Here is a 19,876-nt window from a genome sequence, read left to right as displayed (position 1 = left end):
AGCTTTTCTTTGCAAGTTTGAGGGTGATTGATAAATGACAAACAGCTTGAGAGAAAATAACCCATTATGGCCTCATAGAGATGGTAACCCTCTAACTTGGCTTTTAAGAGAAGGCAGAATTTAAATTCAGTGAATTTCATTGAAGTACGTAAAATTTAAATTTACAAGTGCGTGGTTAAATGTAGGTAAGAATTTCTAAGATGAGATTTTTACCATGTATTTGGGAAACAAATATTGAACTTTTCATTTGGAACAGAGTTCTTATAGAAAAGAAGAGGTCAAAGGTCTTCAGAAGTTCTTGGATGCTAGGAAAGGAGTACAACAGCATATTAGACAGCAGAGTGTCAGTTAGGTATAATAGCTAAATGAAAATATAACTCCTAATAAAACAATGACATAAGTAAATGCAAAAATATGTAATTACAATACCCTCCCTACAAACCTTTTTACTTCCTTCCTCTTTTTTTTCTTCCTTCCTTCCTTTCTTCTTTCTTCGTTTCTTCTCTTTTCTTTTTCTTTCTTTCTCTCTCTCTTTCTTTTTTCTTGCTTTCTCCCTTCCTCTCTTTCCCTCTCTGTCTCTCTCTCCCAACCCTCTCACACCTCCCAGCTTTCAAAACACACACACACACACACACACACACACACACACACACACACACAGAGCTTAACCCTGCTAGTTCTTTCTTCTTTGCTTCTGGCCTTTCCCCTCTACCTCTCCAAAAGTATCCACATCCTTCTCCCTTTTCAGGGAGAGGAGATGCCTTTCTTCAGACCTTCTTGTTGCTAGTCTGATGCTGAGTCCTAGACACTACCCTCCGTCTTACAGTGGGATTGTCATAGCATTTTCTTAACACAGGCTGCCTTCTCCCTCTTCCTAGAAATTCTTGCACTGCTGACAAAAAGGCCTTTTTTTTTTTTTTTAAATTAGGTTTTCTATGGTTTAAATGTGTTCCCTCTAAAATGCAGGTGTTGGTGGGCCTTTAAGAGATGATGACGCTATGAGGGTTCCTCCCTCATTAATGGGATTAAGATTCTCATAAAAAGGCTTCAGGCAACACTGGGTTCTCTTCCTTTTCTACCTTCTGCTATGTGAGGACATGGCACTGGTTTTCTCTCCAGGATGCAATAAAAGGTGCTATCTTAAAAACAGAGAGCAACCCTCACCAGACAACTGAAACTGCTAGCACCTTGAGCTTGAGCCTCCCAGCCTCTGGTACTATGAGAAGTAAAATTCTCTTCTTAATAAGTTGCCTCTTCTCATGTATCCTGTTACAGCAGTGCAACAGACTAAAGCTAGGTTGCAAACACAAATAAGTACTCTTGTTATTTTCAAAGGGTGGTATAGATGACAAGGAAAAATTTCTATGCCATATCAAATAAAAAGAAGCTAAAGAAATAAATATATGTATAGGTTTATTCATTCCATTTTATACAAAAATATACTCAGAAAATATATGACAGCATTTACAGCAAACAGTTAATAGTGGCTATCATTCTGAGGATGATACAAAGGGACTTTCTCTTATTGCTCATACTTCTGAATTATGGAAACTTTTTATAATATACATGTTCATATAGGAAATAACAGTTTTTACATTTGAAAAATAAATTGGATTATATACATTGATTTTTTTCAAAATGATTTTGGTAGTATAAATGTAGTATGTACTTACATTTTGAGCAAATTATAAAGACATTCATTTTATTGTGTATATATAATAAATAACAGTCTCTGTAGTAGATACTTAAAATACACAATTATATTTTATTCTGTAAGCCACCTTATAAATAACTATTCAATTCTCATTTTATTGATAAAGAAATAGAGAGCATTTAAGTAATTTGTCCTAAGTCACTCAGTGAGAAAATAGTGGAACTAGGGTTCAAATAAAGTTTTTGTGGTTGTTGCTGTTCACTATTACATCCACTCCTTGAAAAACATGCCCTCAACTAGAAATGAAAGATATATTGTATAGATTTCATTGCTATCTTGTATTTATTGTTTACATTATAGAAAAGTCACATGACTGAGAAAGTAATCAATTTAAGGACATTTAAGGTCTAGGGTAAATTATATGGGATCTGGTTTATTCTGTTGATTTTAATTCTTCACTGTGCTGCATGGGAATCTCATCTTGGGATATATCCCATGGAATCATTGAATTAACTCCTTAGGGAATTAATGCAACTAAACATTAGAGAACTTTTCTTATTCACCAATTCCACATAAACTCAATGGACCATGTTAAGAATTTATGAAGAATTCCTCGACATTATCAGAATCTGCTGCACTTCACATGGTGCCTGGATGGTATCCTAATCAACAATGCAGCTGCTGCCGAAGTCGAGGTGATAAATGTATCGAGAAAGTTAACCTTTCCATCTTACTGTTTGGAAAAAGGTTGTCTCAATGACATTTGGTTTACAATGTTTTAAAATTTTCAGAGGAAACATTATTTTATAGTTAAAGAACCTTTTAAAAATGAGGTCGACCAACAGGTCTCTTCCAATCAAGCTGGAGTTTAACTCTAGAGTCAGACATAGTGGGGACAAGAAGGCAGAACACAGTCATATTAGCGGGCTGAAAACTGTCATTTAATAAACATTCATTAAGTCATTTAAAGGTGCCAAGCACTGTGGAGTTTGCTAGGAATACAGGGACAAATTAAGCATAGGTCTCCTCAAGGAGACTATAGTCTCAATGGAAAACAGGTTAAAAGTGACAGACCTAGTATAGTAAAGTCATTTCAGAGTCAGGAGTTGTTCCACTGAAGATGTGGCATTTGATTTGCAACCTAAATATGACCTAGGCATTATTCCATAAACAAGTCAGACTAGTAGCGGCAGGGTTGGGGGCACCCCGAGTTTAAAGAGTTATAAAGAGGCTTGACTCATTAAGGGAATTTCAAAGGGCTTAGAGAAGTGATGGGAAATAAAGTCAGGAAGGTAAGTGAGAATAAACTCAAAAGACCTTTGAAGACCATGTCAAAACACTAAAATTATTTTAAAAATAAACTTTCTTCCCCTTTTATTGTAAAATGATCACTATTATTGACTCAGATGATTAGGGAGAAAAATGGAGACTTTTGTCCTCACTCCAAATTGGCCATCGACCAATTGCCAGCATATTTTTCAAAATTTACTTCAATCTTCATTGTTATAAGGCATGATTTTATAATTATCTTTTTCTATGAATGAAATGATCTGAACAGTTCTCCATTCTTCTCCAGTTTTTCTTCTTGTGATTTACATTTACGTGATGAAAAAAGAGCTAGTCAGGAAAGAGTGACAGGGCAAGAAACAGGGAGAAAATGTGAAGTCCTAAGATTCCAGATGGAGTATAGAACAAAGATGGAGAAATTTGCCTTGTGTAGAAGTGCCTTGCTCTCTGAAATAGCTGTCAGAACTCATAAGAATGAGTTTAGAAATGGCTGGGAAAACAATAAGGAGTTCAGAGGTGCAGCCAGTTCACAATGGCTCATGTATGATACCAAAATTCACCAGATGTATTAGTCAGGGTTCTTCAGAGAAATAGAACAAATGAGGGGTGTGTGTGTGTGTGTGTGTGTGTGTGTGTGTGTGTGTGTGTGTAGAAAGGGAGTGAGAGAGAAAGGGAGAGAGAGAGAGAATGAATTGTCTTATGAAATTGGTTCTGCCTGATTTGGAGGTTGACAAGTCTGAAATCTATGGAGTAATTGACAGCCTAGGGACTGTAGGAAGTGTTGATGTTGCAGTGTGATTTTGAAGACAGTCTGGAAGCAGAATTTCCTTTTCTTCAGGGGCTTCAGCCTGCTTTCCCTTAAGGCCTTCAGTTGATTGGAAGAGGCCCACACATTATGGAAGGCAATTTGTTTTACTCAAAGTTTACCCATAAACATTGATCTCATCTAGAAAATATATATTCACAGTAACATGTAGAGAAATGTTTGACCAAATATCTGGGTCTATAGCCTAGTGAAGTTGACACATAAAAATAATTATCACACCAAGCTATGCTATACCATGTAATCAAAATTGTAGAGGTTGTAGAGAAAATAGACTTGGAAAGACAACATTCAATTTCATCAGTGATGCAATAATAAAAATGGTAGCACTATTTTATATATGTTAAGTAATTAAGGAATGCATACGTGCTCCCGTAAGTAAAACACTTTACCTTAAAAATCCTGAAGTTCACTTGCAGAAATGACTGTTAAAAAGGTTGCAGGTTACAAAGGTTGCAGCTTACAAGCTATTTGGTATGATATGATTTGGATTTGTGTCTTTGCCCAAACCTCATGTTGAATAGTAATCCCTAGTGTTGGGGAAGGGGCCTGGTGGTAGGTGATTGGATCATGGGGGTGGACTTCCCCCTTGCTGTTATGTAAATGAATGAGTTCTCATGAGATCTGGTCATTTAAAAGTGTATAGCATCTCCTACTTCTCTCTGTTACTCCTGCTCTGGCCATGTCAGACATACCTCCTTCATTATCGCCTTCTGCCATGATTGTCAGTTTCTTGAGGTCTCCTCAGCCATGCATTCTGTAGCATCTGCAGAACTGTGAGTTAATTAAACTACTTTCCTTTATAAATCACTCTGTCTCAGGTAGTTCTTTATCTCAATGTGAGAATGGACTAATACATGCTAGAAGGAGGTTAGCTAAATTTGGCCAGATAGTTGCAATGCCAGATGTGGGTGCATGTGGCTCATAACGTATGTGGAGAACTCATGTGCTTGGTCGATGTTTTTAAATTATTTTCCTTTATTCTCAAAAGAATGGGATACATGTGCAGAACATGCAAGCTTGTTACATATGTATACATGTGCCATGGTAGTTTGCTGCACGTATTGACCCATCCTCAGAGCTCCCTCCCCCCCCCCACCCCCTTACTGGCCCTTGCACGTGTTGTTGCTCTATGTCCATGTATTCTCCATGTTTCACTCTCACTCATGAGTAAGAATATGCAGTGTTTGGTTTTCTGTTCCTGTGTTAGTTTGCTGAGGATGATGGCTTCCAGCTTCATCCATGTCCTGCAAAAGTCACCATCTCCCCTTTTTATGGCTGCACAGTATTCCACGGTGTGTATGTACCACATTTTCTTTAGTCAGTCTATCATTGATGGGCATTTGGGTTGGTTCCATGTCTTTGCTAATGTAAATAGTGCTGCAATAAATATACATGAGCATGTATCTTTATAGTAGAATGATTTCGAGTCCTTTGGGTATATACAGTCATGGGATTGCTGGGTCAAATGGTATTTCTGGTTCTAGATCCTTGAGGAATCACCATACTATTTTTCACAATGGTTGAACTAATTTACATTTCCACCAAAAGTGTAAAAGCTTTCCTATTTCTCCACAGCCTTTCCAGCATCGATTGTTTCCTGACTTTTTAATACTTACACCATTCAGACAGGCATGAGTTAGTATCGCATTGTGGTTTTGATTTGCATTACTCTGATGATCAATGATGTTGAGCTTTTTCTCATATGTTTGTTAGCTGCATAAAAGTCTTTTGAGAAATGTCTGTTCATATCATTTGCACAGTTTTTGATAGGGCTGTTTGTTTTTTTCTTGAAAATATGTTTAAGTTCCTTGCATATTCTGGATATTAGACTTTTTTCAGATGAGTAGATTGCAAAAATTTTCTCCTATCCTGCAGGTTGCCTGTTCACTCTGATGCTAGTTTCTTTTGCTGTGTAGAAGCTCTTTAGTTCAATTAGATCACATTTGTCAGTTCTGGCTTTGTTGCAATTGCTTTTGACATTTTTGTCATGAAGTCTTCGCCCATGCCTATGTCCTGAATGATACTGCCTAGGTTTTCTTCTAGGGATTGTATGGTTTTGGGTTATACATTTAATTCTTTAATCCATCTCGAGTTAAGTTTTGTATAAGGTAGAAGAAAGGGGTCCAGTTTCAATTTCTGCTTATGGTTAGCCAGCTTTCCCAGCCCCATTTACTGAATAGGAGATCCTTTCCCCATTGCTTGTTTTTGCCGGTTTTGCCAAAGGTCAGATGGTTGTAGATGTGTGATGTTACTTCTGACGTCTCTGTTCTCCTCCATTGGTCTGTATGTTAGCTTTGGTTCCAGTACCATTCTGTTTTGGTTAGAGTAGCCTCATAGTACAGTTTGAAGTCAGGTAGTGCCATGCCTCCAACTTTGTTCTTTTTGCTTAGGATTGTCTTGGCTATTTGGGGTCTTCTTTGATTCCATATGAAATTTAAAATAATTTTCTCTAATTCTATGAAGAATGTCAATGGCAGTTTTATGGGAATAGCATTGAATCTATAAATTACTTTGGTTAGTATGGCCATTTTCATGATATCGATTCTTCCTCTCCATGAGGATGGAAAGTTTTTCTATTTGTTTGTGTCTTCTCTTAATTCCTTGAGCAGTGGTATGTAGTTCTCCTTGAAGAGATCCTTTACATCCTTTGTTAGCCGCATTCCTAGGTATTTAATTCTTTTTGTAGCAATTGTGAATGGGAGTTCATTCATGATTTGGCTCTCTGCTTGCCTGTTATCAGTACAAAAGAATACTTGTCATTTTTTGCACATTTATTTTTCATCCTGAGACTTTGCTGCAGTTACTTATCAGTTCAAGAAGTTTTTGGGCTGAGATGATTGGTTTTTCTAAATATAAAGTCATGTAATCTGCAAACAGAGACAACTTGACTTTCTCTCTTCTTATTTGAATACCCATTTTTTTTAAAAATTTATCTTGCCTGATTGCCCTAGCCAGAACTTCTAATACTATGTTGAATAGGAGTGGTGAGAGAGGGAACTATTGTCTTATACTGGTTTTCAAAGGGAATACTTCCAGGTTTTGCCCATTCAATATGATATTGGCTGTGGATTTATCATAAATAGCTCTTATTATTTTGAGATATGTTCCATTGACACATAGTTTATTGAGAGTTTTTTAAACATGAACAGATGTTGAATTTTATCAAAGGCCTTTTCTGTATCTATTGAGATAATCATGTGGTTTTTGTCATTGGTCTTGTTTATGTGATGGATTACATTTATTGATTTGCTTATGTTGAACCAGCCTTGCATCTCAGGGATGAAGCAGACTTGATTGTGGTGGATTAGCTTTTTGATGTGCTGGTGGATTAGTTTTGTCAGTATTTGATTGAGGATTTTCGTATCAATGTTCATCAGGGACCTTGGCCTGAAATTTTCTTTTTTTGTCATGTCTCTTCCCAGTTTTGGTATCAGGATGATGCTGGCTTCATAAAATGAGTTCGGAAGGTGTCTCTCCTTTTCGATTGTTTGGAATAGTTTCAGAAGAAATGTTACCATCTCATCTTGTATTTCTGGTAGAATTCAGCTGTGAATCCATCTAGTCCTGGGCTTTTTTTTTGGTTGGTAAGCTGTTAATTACTGCGTCAATTTCAGTACTTGTTAGTGGTCTATTCAGGGATTCGGCCTCTTCCTGGTTTAGTCTTGGTAGGGTGTATGCATGCATCCAAGAATTTATTCAATTCTCCTAGATTTCCTAGTTTATTTGTATAGAGGTGTTAATAGTATTCTCTGATGGTAGTTTGTATTTCTGTGGGGTCAGTGGTGATACCCCCTTTATCATTTTTTATCATATCTATTTGATTCTTCTCTCTTCTTTATTAGTCTAGTTAGTGGTATATCTATTTTGTTAATTTTTTTTCAAAAAACCAGCTCTTGGATTCATTGATTTATTTGGAGAGTTTTCTGTGTCTCTATCTCCTTCAATTCTTCTCTGATCTTAGTTATTTCTTGTCTTCTGCTAGCTTCTGGATTAGTTTGCTCTTACCTCTCTAGTTCTTTTAATTGTGATGTTAGGGTGTTGATTTGAGATCTTTGTGGCTTTCTGATGTGGGCATTTAGACCTATAAATTTCCCTCTTCACATTTGTTTACTTGTGTCCCAGAGATTCTGGTACATTGTCTCTTTGTTCTCATTGGTTTCAAAGAACTTCTTGATTTCTGCCTTAATTTCGTTATTTACCCAGGAGTCATTCAGGAGCAGATTGTTCAATTTCCATGAAATTGCATGGTTTTGAGTGAATCTCTTAATTCTGAGTTTTAATTAGATTACACTGCTGTCTTAGAGACTGTTTGTTCTGTTGTTTCACTTCTTTTGCATTTACTGAGGAGTGTTTTACTTCCAATTATGTGGCTGATTTTAAACTAAGTGCCATGTGGCAATGAGAAGAATGTATATTCTGTTGTTTTGGGGTAGAGAGGTCTATATATGTCTACTAGGTCCTCTTCCTCCAGATCTGAGTTCAAGGCCTGAATATTCTTGTTAATTTATGTCTTGTTGATCTGTCTAATACTGACAGTGGGGTTTTAAAGTCTCCGACTATTATTGTGTGTGAGTCTAAATCTCTTTGTAGGTCTCTAAGAACTTGTTTTATGAATTTGGGTGCTCCTGCATCGGGTGCATATATATTTAGAACAGGTAGCTCTTCTTGTTGAATTGTTACCCTTACCGTTATGTAATGTCCTTCTTTATTTTTTTGATTTTTATAAGTTTAAAGTCTGTTTTGCCTAAGGCTGGGACTACAACCTCTCTTTTTTTTTCCATTTGCTTGGTAAATTTTCCTCCATCCCTTTATTTTAAGCCTGTGTGTGTCTTTGCACATGAGATAGGTCTCCCAAATACAGCACACTGATGGTTCTTGACTCCTTATCAAATTTGTAAGTTTTCGTCTTAATTGGGGCATTTAGCCCCTTTACATTTAAGGTTAGTATTATTATGTGTAAATTTGATACTGCCATCATGATGCTATTTGGTTATTTTGCACACTAGTTTATGCAGTTTCTTCATAGTGTCATTGGTCTTTAAATTTTGGTGGGTTTTTGCATTGGCTGGACCAGTTTTTCCTTTCCATATTTAGTGGTGCTTTTAGGAGCACTTGTAGGGAAGGCCAGGTGGTAACAAAATCCTTCAGCATTTGCTTGTCAGGAAAGGATTATTTTATTTCTCCTTCACTTATAAAACTTTGTTTGGCTGGATATGCAATTCTGGGTTAAAAATTCTTCCCTTTTAAAATGTTGAATATTGGCCACCAGTCTCTTCTGGCTGGTAGAGTTCCTGCTGAGGGGTCTGCTCTTAGTCTGATGGGGAGGAACTGGCCTTTGTAGGTGAACTGGCTTTTCTCTCTGTCTGCCATTAAGTTTTTCATTCATTTCAATCTTGGAAAATCTGATGATTATGTGTCTTGAGTTTGATCTTCCTATGGAATATCTTAATGGTATTCTCTGCATTTCCTGAATTTGCATGTTGATCTGTCATGCTAGGTTGTAGAAGTTCTCCTGGATAATATTCTGAAGTGTGTTTTCCAGCTTGTTTCCATTTTCCTCATCTTTTTCTGGTACTCCAATCAATTGTAGGTTCAGTCTTTCTGGAAGTCCTGTATTTCTTGGAGGCTTTGTTCATTCCTTTTCATTCTTTTTTTCTCTATTCTTGTCTCCATATCTTATTTCATCAAAGTGGTCTTCAAACTCTGATATCATTTCTTGTGCTTGGTTGATTTGGCTGTTGACACTTGTATATACTTCATGAAGTTCTTGTGCTGTGTTTTTCAGCTCCATCAGGTCATTTATGTTTCTCTCTAAACTGGATATTCGAGTTAGCAATTCTTCTAATCTTTTATCAAGGTTCTTGACTTCTTTGCATTGGGTTAGAACATGCTCCTTTAGATCATCATAGTTTTTTATTACCCATCTTCTGAAGCCTACTTCTGTCGATTCACCTACCTGATTCTCCATCCAGTTCTGCACTCTTCATAAAAAGGCATTGTGATCATTTGGAGAAGAAGAGGCACTTTGACCTTTTGACTTTTCAGCATTTTTTTCATTAATTTTTTCTCATCTTCATGAGTTTGTCTAGTTTTGGTCTTTGAGGCTGCTGACCCTTGGATGGGGTTTTTGTGGGGGTCTTTTTGTTGTTGCTTTTGTTGATGCTGTTGTTGTTAGTTTCTGCTTGCTTGTTTTTCTTTCAAATAGTCAGGTCCCTCTTCTATAGGGCTGCTGTCATTTGCTGGGGGTTCACTTCAGAACTCATTCATCTGATTTGCTCCTATGCCTGTGGATGTCACTCAAGGAGGCTGAAGAGCCTCATAAGATGGGTATGCCTGCTCTTTCTTCTGGGAACTCTGACCTTGAAGGGCACCAACCTGATGCCAGGAGGAACATTCCTGTACTGGGTGTCTGATAACTTCTGTTGCAGGGTCTTACCCAGTTGAGTGGCACAGGGAGCAGGACCCACTTTGTTCTTTGGTAGAGAGAGAGTGTTTTGCTAGGGGAAAACCCACTCATCGGTACTGTCCAGATTCCTCAGAATTAACAGGAGGAGAGACTAAGTCTGCTGGTCTGCAGAGACTGCAGCCACCCCTCTCCCTATGGGCTGAGGCCCAGGGAGATCCAAATTCTTTCCCTGAGCCACTGGCTGGAGTTACTGGAGATCCTGCAGGGACACACCACCCACTGAGGAAGGATGGGTCAGGATTAGACCTGAAGAGGCATTCTGGCCACAGACTGCCACAGCTAGTGTGTGGGATTGTGGGGACAAGTCTTAAGACCAAGTTGTCTAGTCCCCCTGGCTCCAGCAGGGGAAAAGCATAGCCTGGAGCTATGGAAATGGGTGCCACCTCTTCCGTGCCCAGGGAGCTTAGTTTGTTAGGCAGTTTTGAATCCCAGTGATAGTAGCTGTCTCTTCCCCAAGGAGCTCAAATGGCTTAGATGGCAGGCAGGGGCAGCTGGTGCAGGTCACCCCTCCCAGCTAGGGAGTTCAGTAGGCTTAAGCAGATTCCGGCTGAGAGGCTGTAAGGATCTGCACATTCGGGAGTTGGGATGCTATAGCCTGGTGTCATGGGTTCACAAGTAGGATCTTCTGAACTGTGGGTTGCACAGTTCTGTGGAACAAGCACAGTTTCCCCTGTGGGTAGTGTGGTCACTCAATGCTTCTTTCGGCTGATGGTAAGGAGTTCCCTTGCCCCATGTGGCTGTCAGTTGGGCCGCCACACCACACTTCTCTTCCTTCTCCTCATGGGTCACGCTGGCCTTCTAGTTAATTTTGATGAGAAAACATGGATACCTTGGTTGCTGGCGAAGGATTCACATGCTTATTAGGTTTTTTTCCAGTGGGAGCCTCGGAATGGCTCAGCTTCTAGTCGGCTATCTTGGCCCCACCCCTGGTCAGTGTTTGAGATGTGTGTTTAAGTGTATTTTGTTTATTTCTAGGCAGTTCAGCTTAACTTGGCACAGCTTTCTGTGTTCTCCCAGAATTTATCATGAATAAAATGATGTATCAGCAAGTGTCAAATTTGGGTTATGCTTAAAATGTTCCTGGATATATGAATTGTATTAGAAAAATTTCACATTTTGAAATCAGAAATAATTGTACCAAAATTTATGGTAGGATGTTGATTAAAAATTAACAGACAGGGAATGCTGGGAAGATGGCCGCCTAAGAACAGCTCAGGACTTCAGCTCCCAGTGAAAGTGCAGACGGTGAGTGGACGCCGCATTTCCAGACGAATTCTTATTGCCCACAGACCAGGAGATACCCAGGCAGAGGGGTCGCCAGCGTTGCAGTCCCAGCCGGTGGGGCTGTTTTGGCCCCTGTGGGGCTGATTCCGCCCACGCGGCTGCTGTGACCATGCCCTGTTGCTGCGGTTCTCAGTACAAAAGCCACTGGTCTGGGAGCCCTCTTAGCTGGCGATCAGAGCCCTGAGAGTTGCCCATTCATCTGAAATAGCGAGCCAGGCCAGGAGATTCCTAGGCAAAAAATCCGCCAGGAGCCGGTGCTGCAGTTCGAGCCGATTCAGTGAGTCGCAGCACGGGAGATCCCGGCGCCTTTTCAACAAGCGACTGGAACACGGGGTCCTTCAACTTAAAAGAAAAGACTCTGAGTCAGGGAGCCAGGTGATCAGGCTCGGTTGGTCCCACCCCTCCACCGCCAACAACAACGAAAACAAAAACAGTAATTGGAAACGCTCTGGGTTGAGCCCTTCAAACCAAGCACAGCTGAACCAAAACGGTCGGGCTCCACGGGAGAGGGGCTTCCGCCATTACTGAGACTCCTCACCACTAAGGAGGCAGGCCCCCATTGCCCAGGCAACCCACTGTTGCCGAGGCAACCTGCCACAACAGAGAGAGTACACCATAACAGAGGCGGGGCCACCATTGCAGAGAGAGTTCTAAGTATGCCCATATAAACAGGACTGCAGGAAAGAGCTCAGGGCAGCTGGGCAGAGCCCACAGCAGCTCAGCAAAGCCCCTGTGGGCAGGCAGTGGCTAGGCGTGCTGCTAGCTGGGTGGGTCAGACCAGAAAGAAAAATAAAAAAAAGGCAGTAGTACAACTGAAACTCATAAAGCTCAAACGCCCTAGGACAGAGCACCTGGGAACAGAAAGTGCTTTATGAGTTCAGCTGCAGCAGACCTAAAAATACCTGCCTAGCAGCTCCGAACGAACAACTGAGCTCACATCTCAGGACTTAAGCCCCAATAAAAGTTAGACTGTCTCCTCAAGTAGCTCCCTGACCCCCATAGATCCAAAGACGCACCTCATAAAGGAGAAAACGGACTGACAGTAGGCGAGCATCCTTCTGGGACAAAGATAGCAGAAGAGGAAACTGGCAGCAACCCTTACTGTTCTGCAGCTGCTGCAGGTGACACCCAGGCAAGCGGGCCTGGAGAGGACCTCAGCAGTCCTAGAGCAGAGGGGCCAGATGGTTAGAAGGAAAGCTCAAAAAAAAAAAAAAAAAAGAAGAGGTACCTTCAGCATCCACGAACTAGAAGCTCACTCAGAGACCCAATCTGAAAGACAGTAATTACAAAGACAACAGGTGCATAAACCCACAAAAATGGGAAGAAATCAGTGCAAAAAGGATGAGAACTCCTGAAACCAGAACACCTCTCCTCCTAAAAGGGATCACAACTGCTCACCAGCAAGGGAACCAGACTGGATGGAGAAGGAGGGTGATGAAATGACAGAATCAGACATCAGAAGGTGGGTAGTAACAAACTACAGTGAGCTAAAAGAACATGTTCTAGCCCAACGTAAAGAAAATAGGAACCTTGCAAAAAGATTGGACGAACTGCGAATGAGAATGGACAGCATAGACAGGATTATAAGTGAATTGATGGAGCTGAAAAACAACACGAGAACTTCATGAAGCATGTACAAGCTTCAACAGCCGAATTGACCAAGCAGAAGAAAGGATATCAGAGGTCGAAGATCAACTCAATGAAATAAAAAGAGAAGGCAAGAACAGATAAAAAAGCGCAAAAAGGAATGAACAAAATCTTCAAGAAATGTGGACTATGTGAAAAGAGCCAATCTACGTCTGATAGGTGTACATGAATGTGATGAAGAGAATGAATCCAAGCTGGAAAATACTCTTCAGGATATTATCCAGGAAAACTTCCCCAACCTAGCAAGGCAGACCAATATTCAAATACAGGAAATACAGAGAACACCACAAAGATATTCCTCAAGAAGAGCAACCCCAAGGCACATAATCGTCAGATTCACCAGGGTTGAAATGAAAGAGAAAATGCTAAGGGCAGCCAGAGAGAAAGGTCAGGTTACCCACAAAGGGAAGCCCATTAGACTCACAGCAGATCTCTCAGCAGAAACCCTACAAGCCAGAAGAGATTGGGGCCAACATTCAACATCCTTAAAGAAAAGAACTTTCAACCCAGAATCTCCTATCCAGCCAAACTAAGCTTCATAAGTGATGGAAAAATAAAATCCTTTGTGAACAAGCGAGCACTCAGAGATTTCATCACCACCAAACCTGCTCTACAAGAACTCCTGAAAGAGGCTCTACACATATAAAGGAACAATCAGTACCAGCCACTCCAAAAACACACCAAATGGTAAAAGAGCATCAACACAATCAAGAAGCTGCATCAACTAACCAACAAAACAGCCAGGTAGCATCAAAATGACAGTATCAAATTCACACATAACAATACTATCCCTAAATGTCAATGGACTAAATGTCCCAATCAAAAGACACAGACTGGCAAATTGGATAAAAAGCCAAAACCCATCAGTGTGCTGTATCCAGGAAACCCATCTTACATGCAAGGATACACAAAGGCTCAAAATAAAGGGATGGAGGAAGATCTACCAAGCAAATGGAGAGCAAAAAAAAGCAGGAGTTGCAATTCTCATCTCTGATAAAATAGACTTTAAAGCAACAAAGATCAAAAGAGACAAAGAAGGACATTACATAATGGTAAAAGGATCACTGCAACAAGAAGAGCTAACGATCCTAAATATATATGCACCCAATACAGGAGCACCCAGATACATAAGGCAAATTCTTAATGACTTACAAAGAGACTTAGACACCCACACAATAATAGTGGGAGACTTTAACACCCCATTGTCAATATTAGACAGATCAACCAGAAAGAAAATCAACAAGGATATCCAGGACTTGAACTCAGACCTGGAACAAGCAAACCTAATAGACATTTACAGAACTCTCCACCCCAAATCCACAAAATATACATTCTTCTCAGCACCACATCACACCTACTCTAAAATTGACCACATAATTGGCAATAAATCACTCCTCAACAAATGCAAAAAAACAGAAATCATAACAAACAGTCTCTCAGACCACAGTGCAATCGAGTTAGAACTCAAAATGCAGCAACTAACTCAGAACCGCACAGCTTCATGGAAACTGAACAACTTGCTCTTGAATGTTGACTGGATAAACAATGAAATGAAGGCAGAAATAAAGATGTTCTTCGAAACCAATGAGAACGAAGACACAACATACCAGAATCTCTGGGACACATTTAAAGCAGTCTCTAGAGGAAAATATATAGCAATGATTGCCCACATGAGAAGAAAGGAGAGATCTAAAATTGACACCCTATCATCAAAATTGAAAGAGCTAGAGGAGCAAGATCAAAAAAACTCAAAACGTAGCAGAAGATAGGAAATAACTAAGATCAGAGCAGAACTGAAGGAAATAGAGACACAAAAAACTCTTCAAAAAAATCAATAAATCCAAGAGCTGGTTTTTTGAAAAGATCAACAAAATAGACCACTAGCCAGATTAATAAAAAAGAAAAGAGAGAATAACCAAATTGATGCAATAAAAAACGATAAAGGGGATATCACCACAGATTCCACAGAAATCCAAACCATCATCAGAGATTATTACAAACAACTCTTTGCACATAAACTAGTAAACCTGGAAGAAATGGATAAACTCCTGGACACCTGCATCCTCCCAAGCCTAAACCTGGAAGAAGCCGAAACCCTGAATAGACCAATAACATGGTCTGAAGTTGAGGCAGCAATAAAGAGCCTACCACCCAAAAAAAAGCCCAGGTCCAGATGGGTTCATAGCCAAATTCTACGAGATATACAAGGAGGAGCTGATACCATTCCTTCTGAAACTATTCCAGACAATCCAAAAAGAGGGAATCCTTCCCAAATCATTTTACGAGACCAACATCATCCTGATACCAAAACCCGGCAGAGACTCAACAAGAAAAGAAAATTTCAGACCAATATCCATGATGAACATAGATGCAAAAATCTTCAATAAAATACTGGCAAACCGATTGCAACAGCGTATCAAAAAGCTCATCCACCATGATCAAGTAGGATTCATCCCGGGGATGCAAGGCTGGTTCAACATACGCAAGTCCATAAACGTAATTCACCACATAAACAGAACAAAAGACAAAAACCACATGATTATCTCAATTGATGCAGAGAAGGCTTTTGACAAAATTCAACAACCCTTTATGCTGAAAACCCTCAATAAACTATGTATTGACGGAACGCATCTCAAAACAAGAAAAGCTATTTACGACAAACCAACAGCCAATGTACTGAATGTGCAGAAACTGGAAGCATTCCCTTTGAAATCTGGCACTAGACAAGGATGCCCTCTCTCACCACTCCTATTCAATATAGTCCTGGAGGTTCTAGACAGAGCAATCAGGCAAGAAAAAGAAATAAAGGGTATCCAAATTGGAAAGGAGGAAATCAAATTGTCTCTATTTGCAGATGACATGATTGTATATCTGGAAGACCCCATCATCTCAGCTCAAAGTCTACTGAAACTGATAAACAACTTCAGCAAAGTCTCAGGATACAAAATCAATGTGCAAAAATCACAAGCATTCCTATACACCAGTAATAGACTTAAAGAGAGCCAAATCAAGAACGAAATGCCATTCACAATTGCTACAAAGAGAATAAAATACCTAGGAATACAACTAACAAGGAACATAAAGGACCTCTTCAAGGAGAACTAGAAGCCATTGCTCAATGAAATAAGAGAGGACACAAACAGATGGAGAAACATTCCATGTTCATGGTTAGGAAGAATCAACATCGTGAAAATGGCCATACTGCCCAAAGTAATTTACAGATTCAACACTCTTCCCATCAAGCTACCAATGACCTTCTTCACAGAACTGGAAAAAAACACCTTAAACTTCATATGGAACCAAAAGAGAGCCCGCATAGCCAAGTCAATTCTAAGCAAAAACAACAAAGCAGGAGGCATCACACTACCGGACTTCAAACTATACTACAAGGCTATAGTAATCAAAACAGCATGGTACTGGTACTAAAACAGAGATATAGACCAATGGAACAGAACAGAGGCCTCCCAGGAAATACAACATACCCACAACCATCTGATCTTCGACAAACCTGACAAAAACAAGCAATGGGGAAAGGACTCCCTGTTTAATAAATGGTGTTGGGAAAACTGGCTAGCCATGTGCAGAAAGCAGAAACAGGACCCCTTCCTGACACCTTACACCAAAATTAACTCCAGATGGATTAAAGACTTAAACATCAGACCTAACACCATAAAAACCCTGGAAGAAAATCTAGGCAAAACCATTCAGGACATAGGCGTAGGCAAGGAATTCATGACCAAAACACCATAAGCAATGGCAACAAAAGCCAAAATAGACAAATGCAACCTAATCAAACTCCACAGCTTCTGCAGGGCAAAAGAAACCATCAGTAGAGTGAATCGGCAACCAACAGAATGGGAAAAAATTTTTGCAGTCTACCCATCTGACAAGGGGCTGATATCCAGAATTTACAAAGAACTAAAGCAGATCTACAAGAAAAAAACAAACAAGTCCATTCAAAAATGGGCGATGGATATGAACAGATACTTTACAAAAGAAGACATACAGGAGGCCAACAAACATATGAAAAAATGCTCATCATCATTGGTCATTAGAGAAATGCAAATCAAAACCACATTGAGATACCATCTCACACCGGTTAGAATGGCAATCATTAAAAAATCTGGAAACAACAGATGCTGGAGAGGATGTGGAGAAATAGGAACACTTTTACACTGTTGGTGGGAATGTAAATTAATTCAACCATTGTGGAAGACAGTGTGGCGATTCCTCAATGACCTAAAAATAGAAATCCCATTTGACCCAGCAATCCCATTACTGGGTATATATCCAAAGGATTATAAATCGTTGTACTATAAGGACACGTGCACACGAATGTTCATTGCAGCACTGTTTACAATAGCAAAGACCTGGAACCAACCCAAATGCCCAACGATGATAGACTGGATAGGGAAAATGTGGTACATATACACCATGGAATATTACACAGCCATCAAAAACGATGAGTTAATGTCCTTTGTAGGGACATGGATGAACCTGGAAACCATCATTCTGAGCAAACTGACACAAGAGCAGAAAATCAAACACCATATATTATCACTCATAGGCGGGTGTTGAACAATGAGAACACATGGACACAGGGAGGGGAACACTACACACTGGGGTCCGTTGGGGGGAAATGAGGGAGGGATGGGGGGTGGGGAGTTTGGAAGAGATAGCATGGGGAGAAATGACCGATACAGGTGAGGGGACGGAAGACAGCAAACCACACTGCCATGTGTGTACCTATGTAACAATCTTGCATGTTCTTCACATGTACCCCAAAACCTAAAATGCAAAAAAAAAAAAAAAAAAAAAATTAACAGACATTCTTGCTATCATCAATATTTATTGCAAAGGAATCAAGCTCATCTTCTGAAAATGAAAGTGATAGAAAGGAACATCTGAGAATATATAGATGTATATATACATCAAGCACAGTAGGTACTTAGTAGGGATCCATTAAATCAGTGAATAAAGGGAATTTTTATGGTAAATGATAACTGGAGCTATTTTTGCATCATGCAGTAGAATTTTAGATTGGCATTGGTTACTTACCTCTGTTAAAAGGAAGATGGTAGCATTCATTCAAGGTAGGGAATCATGAATATCACGGAAAGAGAAAGAATTGTGTATTGCATGGCCAATTACTAAAAAAAGAAAGAAAGAAATTTATCTGTCTTAAACATTCTGTGGTGTTATCAAATCATTGAATCACAATAAATTGAATATTTTTAAAATTTTTATTTTTTCTTACCTGGCCATATACATATACCAACCACAGTTTGACCACTGGGGGATATATCTTAGATGTAAAATCAAAATAGAATATTTTAAATGTCCTTCACATAGACTGAGGGGCTGCCTTTAATATCTGAAAGAGCATCTAGAATCATCAGAGTTTCAGCCAGCTCCACTCTACTCCTTCCTGCCTTAGTAAACATCAAGGATTTCTACTTACTTAAATGATAGATACACTCTAGGAAATTATTCAGTTGTACCTTTGCTAATATTGCCCACCAAATTTCATATTTTCAAACTTTGCATACATAAGAATCATTTGGGATACTTGTTTAAAAGGCAGAGTCCTGGACCCTAGTCCAAGAAATTTTTATTTGTATATTTGGGGTGGGAAACAGAATTCATAGTTTTTAATTTTAATTTTTTTGTGGGTACATAGTAGGTGTATATATTCATGGAGTACATAAGATGTTTTAAAACAAGCATGCAATTTGAAATGGCTTGTGGGCCACAGTTCGAGAAGCACCAGCCTGAAATGATCAATGTTAGTAGCTGATCAATTTGGTCATATGTCAGTTTGACTGATTAATTTTTCATTCAATCAACTCATTTGAACAAAAAGATCAGTTAAGCCAAATGACACCCTGGTTACAAGCATAAGCAGAGCCTCATTGTATGGCTTTGGATCAATAATTAAACTTTCCAACTGCTCAATTGCTTGATCTATAAAATAGTAACTGTATTTCCTCACAGTGTTGTTTAAAGGAAGAGCTATTAAAATAATACAAAACAAGTTTTAGATATGAATACTTAATGGCAGAATACTGTCAGTGTATTATGGAAATTAAATAATTAGTATGAGGGGAATTGATTTCACTGTTGTATAAAAGTACATGTTTCTGCTCTACAAGGAGTAACTCGAGTTCTGATATGATTTGATCTACTATTTTTATACTGAATATGCATTACTGGAAATAGGTCACAGCAGGAAGACAGATTAAGGCAGTTTAAAGGAAAATAGAAACTATAAAAAATAAATTTGCAATTACAATAAGAGAGCAGAACGTTCTCCTTTTCTTTGTTTACTCAGTGGCCAATATAATTATCCACAATTTCACATACAGGGTTAACCCTTGCATAACCTGAAGTCTTCTTCCACATCCCCAAAAGGAAGTGGGCACTTTACTTCTGGTTTCAACATTAGAACAAAGTTTATTTAGCACTCAGAATTAATGTGGCACTGAGTTCTCCAGAAATATTAAACTTTATAAAGCGTAATTTACTATCAATATAATTTAGAAGACAGATAACAGGTAAGACCAAAGAAGAGGAGGAGGAGATAGGGAGGGCAGAACACATAAATATGAGAGATTATATGTAAGAAAGTATGAGAAAATGTATTCAGACTGTTTTTTTTTCTTTTGTCAGGAGCTGTGGTTCACATCTGTGATCCCAGCTACTCGGGAGGCTA

At 39.2% G+C, this 19,876-nt stretch overlaps 1 long non-coding RNA gene across 1 annotated transcript in view; it reads right to left on the bottom strand.

Annotated features, from left to right (window-relative positions):
- LOC141582026 (uncharacterized) overlaps positions 1–19,876 on the bottom strand; it is a 124,637-nt gene that overhangs the window by 8,600 nt on the left and 96,161 nt on the right. Inside the window, exon 2 of the long non-coding RNA XR_012514866.1 lies at positions 18,223–18,314. This is a non-coding gene — a long non-coding RNA (uncharacterized LOC141582026). The remainder of the gene's footprint in view (positions 1–18,222; positions 18,315–19,876) is intronic.

Source organism: Saimiri boliviensis, chromosome 18 (genome assembly GCF_048565385.1).
Source record: "Saimiri boliviensis isolate mSaiBol1 chromosome 18, mSaiBol1.pri, whole genome shotgun sequence".
In the NCBI taxonomy this organism is placed as follows: domain Eukaryota; kingdom Metazoa; phylum Chordata; class Mammalia; order Primates; family Cebidae; genus Saimiri; species Saimiri boliviensis.
Note: the sequence above shows the minus strand (reverse complement) of the source record. Positions and strands in the feature narration are given on the sequence as shown.